At 38.8% G+C, this 11,376-nt stretch overlaps 1 long non-coding RNA gene across 1 annotated transcript; it reads left to right on the forward strand.

The window, feature by feature from the left end:
- Window positions 1-1,513, forward strand: LOC134140238 (uncharacterized). Its single transcript, XR_009958365.1, has 2 exons — window positions 1-775; window positions 864-1,513. It is a non-coding gene; the product is annotated as an uncharacterized LOC134140238 (long non-coding RNA).
- Window positions 1,514-11,376: the final 9,863 nt, after the last annotated feature.

Below are 11,376 nucleotides of genomic sequence, written 5' to 3' on the forward strand. Positions count from 1 at the left end.
CAGCAAAACCTTTCTTCAGGAAGGGAGAAATTTGAAGCACAGCTGCAAAACCTAACCCTTTCCACAGGGACTCCCCTCCTCTCCCACAGAAAGGACTCTTTGTCAGTAGGTCTCTTGACCTGGGGACATAGCGAACCTGTCCTGCAGTTGGTGTGGCAGAAATATCCCCTCTCAGCCTGCCAAGTGTCACTCAGCATGGTGACAGAGACACTCTCTTCAGTTATTAATTTTCTGCTGGAGCTTGAAGTCTCTTCTTTGTGAGACTGGGTTTTGCCGTTTGTGTCAGCGAGATGTTTAAAATCACGCTTGCTCAAATTTTTGCTGCTAAAAAGGGGACTATTTTGTATGGTCTCTCGCCAGTGTTCTTACAGTGAGGTCTGCCAACAAATCCTGATGCCTCCTGTGTCTGTCCTGTGGCAGTTTGCACCTGCAGGTTGCAGCAGTCATAATACACACTGAAATAATTCCCATGGTGATGAAAATGGTAGAAACATTGCAGTGCAGTTCCCTGTATGAAATAAAGTATTTTCTTTTTATGCCAATATTGAAAAGCAATAGGATTGAAACCAAAAGTAGAAATTAATGAGCAAAATGCAGTGAGAGACTAGTTTGAATGTATTTTTCATGTGGAAGGAGCAAGTATGTTATCTAAAATAGGTCCCGACTGATACTGAGCTTTTAAAAGGTAGTCTTATATTTAATTCTTAGATGCAAAGAGGTCTTAACTGTTGCCTGAAAAGGTAATGCCTTGCCTCTGGAATATTAACATGTCAAGGTACTTCTATACATCAGACCTATGATCAAGAGTATTAAGACTGTGACTAAGAAATGACAGGAACTTTGCCATGTCTTCTCCTTCCCAGATAATCTCTCCTGTGGAACATCATCCTGTGAAAATCTAGCAAACGGCCTCCCAAAAAGTGGCTTACTTCCCAGAAACCATTCATAATGGATATAAAACACTTCCATGTTGAAGGGATCCTGCTAAAATCTAGCAAATGGCACAAAGAGAGTGGCATACTTCCAAGAACACCAAACTATTCATGATGGGTTTAAAATATTTACATGTTGAAAGGCTTCAGTTAATGTTTTATAAGCATTGACTATTCAGTTGTATAATGAAAATCAAGTTTAAAAGAAAGCTAGCCGCATACTTTGTTGTATAAACATGGTCTTGTTATTAAAAATGTGCCACGTCTATTGACAGCAGATTTCCCCATTGTCAGTTAAATTTAGTAGTGCTCTGTTGAACAGAAGTAACTCTGGAGGAATTGGGCGCTCTTAACTGTCTAAAAAGCTGACAGTCATTGTAAGCAGTCTGGTTTTGGAAGAAAAAGCAACGCAAGTTATGTACACTCTTTGAGGGCGTATGCTTAGGGAAAGGTATGAATGCAATCTTGTTATGTTTAGGTTTAAACTGTTTTTTCACACATCATTCTTGAACTGAATTGTCATGTCCCTAAAATCCAAAATGTGTTCTAATGCAATAACATCAAAGCTTTCAATGTAAAAATGCTTTGTTCCTCTCTCCCTCTCCCTCAGGGGTTTCCGGAAATTTTTAAGAAATACTACCCTCAAAACCCTAAATTTTGAACATAGCTCACACCCTTATGTTTAGCGCATAACTGATAGAGGTTCTCTTCTGAGCCAAACATAGCAAGAGCTGTTATTTATGTTTTTTCAATTAATACCTGTGCCAGAGTTATGGAACTAAATATTATTGCAATTTCTGATTTGATAGTGTAATGGGAGATGGAGGACATCCTCTTCTTACAAAAGTCATTGCTGATTTCTTATTTCTTTGAAAATCTTCTGTGGCAAGCATTACTTCTAGATCGTACCCCCAGCCTCACTGTTTTTAGCCTAAGGGTTGTTCTTATTATTCAGTAGCAGCAAGTTAAAAACACTTTGTATCTCTAAAGAACATGGTTAATTTGTTTCTTTTTCAAGGACTCTGTATATAGTTTGCTCATACTGTAAATTATTAATCTCTTTTTTTTTGTTCTTCTTTATTCTATGCATCTTCTCCATCTTCCACATACAGGGGTTTTTATGTTCTTCACCCAGCTTTCCACAGTCTTGAAGTTAAAGTTGAAGTCAATCTTTAATAGCACTGAAAGTAGGCTGAGAAATAATACTGCAAAAACTACTGCAATATAATCTTACAGGAGCACTTATATGTCAGAAAAGATACGGCATAAGGATAGGTTGTCTTAACTTTCCTCGGAGAGTTTACAAAACTGAGGGGTGTATTTCTTAGGTGTTTCAAAGACTCAAGAAGTGAAAAGGAGAATGGGTCCCTAAGGAAGCAAGGTAATGCTTGGCAAGGGAAGTAACTCTTACCTTGCAATGTTTAAGAAGTCTAATGCATTAGATTCTTTTTTTTTTTTTTTTTTTTTTTTTGAAAAAGTAGTCACCCCGCATGCACTTTAATCAGCCTTCTGTTGCATCCTTTGACTTTGTATTTCAAGATGTAAAAGATAGCTGGATCAAACTATGCCTGGGGAAATTCAAAGAATTCAAAGCAAGATCTGATTTCTGAAGTCCTGTGCAGTTTATTACAGCAAAAGTGATCTGAAACTTTTTTTTTTTTTTTAAGGGGAGGGGGGAGGAACTTTTTCATTACTAAAAGCAGAGTAACTGATTTCAGTCTGCTTCAGCTGTGAAATACCAGTCAGCTCTCAGTGGGTGTGATAGGCTGCAGACAGCAGAGGTCAGTGTGATACTCAGTAGAAGCAGAGTGGTGGAAACAAAAGGGCTTGGAATAAACAGCGGGGGAAGAAAAAAGAAAAACAAAAAAAAAACAACAACAAAAACAACAAAAAAAAACAGAATCCAGGAATTATATTGTGAGATGTGAGCATCTTCATTTTTCAGAGTAATTGATATGTTTTACTTTCATCTTAATGCTTTAAAACATTCTCTATTTTCTAAGAGAGTGGGCAAAGCATTTAGTTACTGTTCACCTTGGGCATGAGAAGGGTGAGCATTGCAGTTCAGATCAAATGCAAGCTTTTTCCCTTGTATATCAAAGCAGATCAGCGAGCCATCTGGCCATAAAAGGCTTTTAGCCAAGTTCTGATTTTAGTTTGTGCAGTTGAGAATGGTTGGGCAACCCTGGGTTTGACTCCTGCCTTGGCAATATAGGTTTACGCTCCAGAGGCCTCGTTGTACTTATGCACAGACCTAGGCATATGTCTTGCACAAGTCTGCAATAATAGTTAGGATTCAAAAATATGTAAGTGTTCTTAGGTTAATTTGGTAGTCAATCCAAATGTCAGTGCATAAAAACAGAATTTATGCAATTGCTTTTGAGAGTATCAGAATATCAGGTTAGGTTATTGTAAACATCTGCCATACTTTTTTTTTTTTTTTTTTTTTTTGGGGGGGGGGGTGCAAACCTGCATTTTTATTTTTAATACTGATTTCAACAGAAGCAGGCAGACCAATATTGAAATATTCTGGAAGATCATCACAACCTTAGTTTTGATCATGAAACTAGTTTACCAGAACATGCAATGCTAGCAGTTCAGCTGAACAATGTTGTTTTCAAGCAACGTAATCCTCTTTGGCATTCCATTCTTTCACAATTGCCTGAGGATTTAAATAAAATCATTCAGAAGGATATTCAGGTTCTAAAATTAAGAAAACTAAAATCTAGGACTATGTTATCATTCCCTTGGAGAAATGTGTCTGTCATCTAATAGCAGGTACTAATTTTGATCTGGTTCAGCCTCTCCTTCTTGCACAGGAATCCTGTTCTGTCATATCAGACTTGGGTTTATTTGATAGAGATTTTAAAGTTTGTTGTCTGTATCCAGCCTTTCTAAGAGAGATATCTGTTCCAGTTTATTTCAAAGATTGCTTTCTGCCTCCCACTGTGCAGTGACTGGTGTATGTGTTTGCCTGTTGTACCGTAACCAAAAATGCTTGGATTTCAGTGACGCTGTTTGCCTGCAGTGTCCGACAGGTGATACTCTCGAGTATTCAAGTTTTTACTTGTCTTTCCCCCTGTTATTTAGCAGGGATATGATCGCATAATTACACACAGTAGAGTTTGCACATGGTATGAAGTTACTGCCCGTCCGCCCAGATGAGATAACTGACTGTGTGCAGGCTTTAGCCTTCCTTGGTTGCAGGGTAAAGCACGTTAGTGTGGTGCACGTGATTTAAATTAACCTGTTTTACTTTGCAGTTGGGACAGACTTCAGCACGCATGCAGTCAGTTACCGTGTCGGAGGCTGACCGGTGGCAACTCTGGAAGATGCACTAACCCCATTACTTGGGCTGGCGCGGAGCGCGGATGCGCCTCGCAGGCAGCTGCGGGAAGGGGCTTGGAAAGCAAGAAAGTACTTTTGAGGACTTGTGATTTCTGAACCTAGAAAAATTAGTAATAGACAAAGGCTGGATGGACTTCCTTTTTAATGAAGTGATTAAAAAAAATCCTAGGCTGAACAGGCTATTTTTAAGTAACCTGGTTTCTGATATTTTAATTAATGTTAGTATTTTTCCTGCCACCTTCTCCTACCACCTGTCTGGAGGGAGGGCTTTTCCTTTTTTTCAATTTTTTTTTTCTTCCCCTGCTTTCTCCATATGGCATCCCTCAAAGATTCCTCTAAACTTCCTTCTTTCTTTCTTTTTCTGTGTCAATTTTAAAGTGGAAAAACAACCTAGAGCTTCACTCGTGTATCAAAACATCAAAGTGCAATAAAGTTAAAATACCTCTGAGCCTTCTCACATCGGTATTTTAATGGCTTTGTTGACTTGCTGTGGCAGTGAAGATGTAAAACAAAAATGCTCAGTGTGCTTCTGAGATGGCAACTGAGAATCAAAAATCAGTAAGTAAATCATTGGCTTTCCATTCAGACACTAACTGGTTTTTGTGTTGTTTTTAACTGGTTTTGTTGTGTTTTTAAAGACCGCTTGTTTGGCACCAGATTTCCAAAATCCATCTCTGTTATTTTGACTTCTTTAATTAAAGTTGCTTCCATATTCTTGTTACAAGAGATGCTGAGCACCTGCAGTTTCCATTGCCTTCTCAAGCCCGTATTTCAGTATTTGGACATTACAACAACCAAACTGATGTTACTTTAAAAATCTGGTCCTTGCTGCCTGTAGTTTAGGCCAGACTTATTCTCCACATTAAAAATAATTGTATAAAACATATCTGTGGAGATATGTTTTTGTAAATGCTGAATGGATAAGCAGGAATGCAAGTATATGCTGCATATTCAGGAGATATTTGCTGTTCTCCATAAGGTTACTTCTATAACTTTGCTTCATATGAAGCATTTTGCCCCGTTCTCTTTCTACATGCTCTCAAAAGACTCCAATCAAAAAGTTTAGTTTATTTTCGAATGTTTATAATCTTGAGTGGCGTATACCAATATGCGTGTGTGGTTTTAGTTCTGCACCGGTTACTGAGTACACCTTGCACTCAATCTGTTCACTCGGATTGCAAAGGTAGCCTTGACTGAGGCAGTTTACAGAAATGGAGTCAAATGGGACACTAGTGTTTAATTAAAAGCGTTCATAGCGGAGAAGGGTGTGTTTTTTTGTTGTTGTTTTTTAATTCAGAAGCCCTCTTTGGAAGGAGGAAATGTCAGGAGTGATTTTGATTATAAAATGGTGGTAATGTCACAGAAGATTTTGGTTATGTAGATGGACCTCAGTATCTGGGATTATAAACTCGGATGGAATAAATCTTTTTTTTTTCCTTTTTTTTTTAATTAACTCACCAGTAAAAAAGAAAAAAACAACTTTTATATAAAATTCCCAGTAATTTTATTCACTTATCTGGCTAGCAGCTGCCATTAGTTGTTTATTAATGTAATTAACTGTTAAATCACTGATATTTGATGACTTCATACAGGATTATACTGATTACTAACATATTGTTGCTTGAGGAAAGCTTTTTCTGTTTTTTTTTTTTTTTTTTTGGTTGTTTATTTTCATTTGCTTTGAATTAATCTATATTCATTGTTCAAAATGATACCTTGTGATACGACACATGGCATTGCTGTTTCCACCACAGTTTCCCAAACAGAGGTGGAGATTCTGGTGGGCATTGATTTACACTTGCACACAAAACTTCATACTGAGATGAAAAGTACTACAATAAAATGAATAATTTTTCAGATATTTTCTGTGAATATCTTTATTTTAAAGATACTCAGTGCATTCCTTTTGGAAGTCTTTTATTAAAAACAAAATGCAGGCTCTGAGTTTCAACAATATACACAAATAAAAAATATGCTGGCTTTGTAACATACATTTATGGTTGTGATATTCTTCTGCTTTAGCATCATATTGTTTTCATTTACCCGGACATTTTTATAAGTTGCTTTCAGGCTCACAGGAGGTAGGCATGAACAGTCATTTTTGAGTGAGTAGATCTGCTTAGGAAACTTCATTTTCTTACATCAGTCTTTGTAGAATGTGAATGGTTTTCAGTAATTATTAAATCTTCAGTTACCTTGCGGTTTGCCTAACTGATGGAGAACTTGCAAGAGTGAGACTCACTTGCTAAAGCATTAGATTTCGATCAGATTAAATCTGAATCAGAGACTGAACTCAAATTACTAGGTTACATTTTGATCTCCATCATAGAGGATGACATCATATCATGAAAGAAAGACTTGTGAAGTGGCAGAACTCCAAGTATGCCGTAACAGGACACTGAATTAGGAGTGATTAATCAGCAAATACAAAGTGTCTTTTCTTTTTTTTTTTTCTTATGTGGCTATATTTCTTGGAGTAGAACATGCCGTATTTTCCCTGTTGCTTGCTTCTCCATTCTTTGCAAACCTCCAAAAAGGTACTTTTTTTTTTCTCCCTCTAGAACTATATCATTTTCCATAACTGACCACAAATTAAGACTACACTGTGTTTTCCCTCTTCTGATTTAGGTTTACATTTGCCATCTGGGACGAGAAGACCATAGCTCCTGCCGGTGGGGTTGATGGTTACGTAGGCAGCTCCCTCTGCTCAGGGCTGTGCGGTACACGTCTGTCTAGAGCTGTAGCTCGCCAAGCTAAAAGTTCTGGTATAAACTGCTCCAAGCTGAGCTGGCACTTATTAATTTGAACAGGACCTGGTGGAGTTGTAGTCTTTTTAGGCCACACCGGCATTAGAAAGAGGAATGGTTACTGTTTTTTATGCAAACATGGAACAACCATATGGAGCAGTAAGAAGTTACATGGAAAGCATGTTTTGCTAGTAGTAGCACACTGAACACTTCTCAAAAGTTAATCTGATTTTTTTTTTTATTTATTTTAGCTTAGATGGGATGGAGGTACTCAGTCTGCTTGTGATCTTCACTACTTATTTTGTACTTAAATAGCAAGATTGGCAGATGAATGAACATCTGGAATCACTTACAAAACATCTATTTTGTAACAGGTTTTTTTTTTTTCTAAGAAAGCCGAGGAACTTAAGCAAAGATTATTCAGAACCTAACTGAAAATAGTAATTTCAAGTTAATCATCTTATGCTAATTCTATTGCTTAGGATAATATTTGAAAACCCCATCCAAGTCAGGAACTCCACACAGTTACTGACATTCCTATGAATTAGTTTCAACTCATTCCCTTGCAGTAGGTAACTAATTTCTCCTGCAGTACTGTTGCAGGATATAGGGTGCACAGAAATGAAAGCCAGGATGTTGAGACTTAAATGTCTAAACACGGTATGAATGTAGCTGCAGTTAAACCTGTTTATATTTGAGAATGCAGATTTAGAGGTGTTGACTGAAGTTTAACAGGTCTGCAGCCGAGCTGAGAATAGAACTGGGGTCTCCACTTTCACGCTAAACGCTTCAATCAGTTTTGGATGCAGCTGAATGACATCTCAGTTGCCAGTTAAGTCCTCTTTTCTGTAGCTATCTGCAGACATGGTGTTCAGTTCCTTAATTTTATCCTTTGGTCTTGACCTGTTTGTATTGCAGTCGTACTCTGTGATTTGACACAGTCATCCACAAAGATCAATATTTGTACATGTTTATAAATTCACATTATTCACAGTGATTTGAATGGCTAGGAAGTTAGTCATGGGATACAAAGCAGTCTTTACGTTCGTTTCAAATGTGGCCAGAACTGATGTGTGATTTTCACCTGAGACGTGTATGAAGTGGGGTATTTAACATGCAGATTGGTCTGAGCTTAGCACCAGAAGTTAAATGGCTGGTTTGGGTAGCATTAATAAAGAAGGCAAGGACTAAATGGGCAGAGAAACCAAGAGTGCTGTTTACAGCAAGGCTGCATGTTATTGCAGTCCGTGACTGTTTATTCATCCTGTGGATTGTTTAACAAGGCAATTTCCAGCGCATCTTTGGCTCGGAACACTTAGAAGCTGTCAAAATGTCAACTGTGCCTAGAGAGTTTTGTCCAAAATGATGTTCTTTCCAGCTGACCCCAGCAAGATCAACCTAATGTGATTTGGGGAGAATTCTTGCTAGAATAAGTACTGAAGAGTTGGTCACGTGGATTTTTCTTCTTAGTCTTCCGAAGTTTCAGCAAAGCCAAACTGAGCCAGGAAACATTTATCGATGGTAGTTTGGAGTCATCAGTCCACCACCATTAATCTCACCACTTTAAACTTAACCACTTGATGATTAAAATCTAGGTGCCAGGGTTTAACATCATTTCATGGTGAGTGCTAGCCTCTCCCCAGAAAGCAGAGAACTGCTCTGATGTTTCCTGGAGGCGCAGTAACCTGTGGGATATCTAGAGAATGGTCCAGCCCTGAATCACCTTGGGGTTCATGGTAAGCTTGATGAATAAGAGACAAGAAAGCGTTCTCGCTGAATAAGAAGGTGGCAGAGGTGTGTGTACACGGCCACGTGTCTTTTGGTAGCGTACGATGCTCGAAGACTCTGATACCGCGCTTCAGAGTGATGTGAACTCAGATTTGTCCCTTTATCTGGTTTTGAGTGAGTTTCTCAAACTTTTTCATAGTGTGGCTTTAGGAAACTCATTTATCGTTTCCTGACATTGTTATTCATTTAATAGCACATGTAATTGCTGAGTAGCTACTAACTTCAAGTTTCAGCTGCTTTTGAAGTAACAGAGTGCTTCAGATCTGCTGTGTGAATTGTGTCCGTAAAGGATAAGGAGGAAGTAAAGAATACGCTGGCAATAGTAGTACTGTAAAAAGCTGGAACAGTCTTATACTTTGAGTGGTTACATTTTCTCTTTTATTCTGTTCTGCAGGTTCTTTCCCTTTCCATTTCTCCCTGCAGAGAGAGATATCAGTCTTCTCAGCCTAGTCCTCTCGCTTCCCTGATCCCATCTCCCTCTTCCTTCTCTATTAGGGTTCTAGCAGCCTTTTGTTAAAATACCCAAGTATCTCAGAAGACTGCTATAAATGGTTAGCATTAAAAAATTGAGGAAAAAATGTGGATTGTTTTTTCACTTTTTTGTATCTGCTTCACTTTTTGCATTCGTAGGCATTGGAGTAGATAATCCTTTTGGCAGCTATTCTACGTCTATGACTTTAAGCACTTGAATCATAATAAAAGCTGAAATAATCACAAGAAATATTAGTCATTGCTGAGATTTACTAATCAAAAGAACTCAAACTGTTTTCTTCCTTTCTTTGAGAGGAAAATAGGAAACTCCACCTGTTTTTGTACTTTGCCCTTTGGGGCTATGCTGATTCATGTGATGTCCCTCACAGTAGCTGTTGTCTCCAAGGTCTGCTTTCTTCAGCCCTGGCAGTCCAACAGCAGTAGTGTTTTGTGTGTCTGTGTGAATACTTGCCTTTTTGAGGACAGCCTATAGGTGATACATTTGTGGAAGTCTAGGCTGGCTTCCACAGTTCCTTTCTGGACGTAAGTTGAAGCATGATAAACTGGGTACCACCTTCCAGTTTATCTGGTGGATTTTTCCATTTGTGCCTTGGGACAAATGTGGCGTTTGAACGGCCATTTCCCATTCTGTCTAAACCGGTTCCGACATGGACCTACCCAAGCCCAGCTTCCTCTGAAAAGAAGCGTTTCTCACAAGCTTACAAAGGATAACGAGGCAATGCAAATGGCACAGGCAAGGCACGTAGTGTGTGTGGGAGCTGATGATTTTGTGTGTTCGCTGGAATAAGATGTATAATTGCACATAGTTAATACATGCAACCTGGTGTTTCTGTAATTGTCACCTGCCATCCTGGCTGCTTTTCCTTGTGCGTGCATCCTTTTGTTGGATTGGAGCAGGAGCTCTGTTTTTTAATGCTTATATTATGCTCACTAGAACTGGGCTTTAATTGTTATTGGTGCCTCTAGATACTTGGAAATCAAATACTGTACTGTTATTTTCAGCCTCATGTGGTCATAGATCCCTGTGTGAACAGGCCACCATAAAGATTATTGAAGCCCCGAATCTCTCGGTGCGCCTGTGGTAATATGAGGCACCACATATGTTTGTAATACAGCTTGGGAAACTGAGGCAAGGACAGACCATGAGGCCACCTAAGATCACATGAGAAAATACTATCACTGGGTCATTAGTAAGTAGGAGTTGTTATGCAAATTGAAATACCATGACTGTTGCCCATGGTAGCAATATTTCATAGACTTGTGCCTACTTGCACTGCAATTTGCCTTTTCTTTTTTTTTTTTTCTTTTTAAGAGACAGTATTGCTTCATTTATCTTTCTCTAGGTAGCCAAGTTTTTACAGTTCAGTGTGCTGCTGGAAGTTACATCAATAGGCTCCTCTTTAAGTGTCTTGTAAGGTAGGCTTTCAGCTGATGTCCAGAACCAATTCACTGGATTTTCTTGTGTGCATCCACTTAAGGTGTTTATTGTGCCCATATTTCCCTTCCCTGTATGAAAAGGTTTGGCTATGTGTATCAATAATCGTTGGCTTGTTGAAGCAATTTTACGTTCCTTGTCTCAAGTTCCCACTTTGCTGAGCCACAAGCAGCATCTCTTTCCTGGGAGGATACTGACTCAGTTAAAGCATTCGCCATACAGCTTGTACTCAAGTTCATGCTCCCTTTTTTTAAGAGTCCGTGTAAAGTTACAAGACATTCTCCACAGTATTTCATTCATCTTTTTCACTCTCCCTTGGACTTCATGTGCCTTTGGCAGGTGGCCAGGTCAGTAATCTTTAGAAATAATGCTAAAGGCTGATTGCCTCTATGGATGTCTAGGTGCTTCTTGGCACTGAAGAGCCGGGAGACTGAGGGGAATGATGCCTTCTGGCCCCATGAGCTCTCCAGGGAACAGCAAAGCACTTCCGAAGATCTCCTTTGGAAACCACTCCACATTTGGTTTCAAGGATGGACAACAGCTTCATACAGTGGATAAACTTAGAGGGAAGAGGCTTAATTAAGCCACATGATACTTTCCCCAGTATTTTTTTTTTTTCTTTTGACCTTGGTTT

This window comes from Rhea pennata, chromosome 4 (assembly GCF_028389875.1).
Source record: "Rhea pennata isolate bPtePen1 chromosome 4, bPtePen1.pri, whole genome shotgun sequence".
NCBI lineage: Eukaryota > Metazoa > Chordata > Aves > Rheiformes > Rheidae > Rhea > Rhea pennata.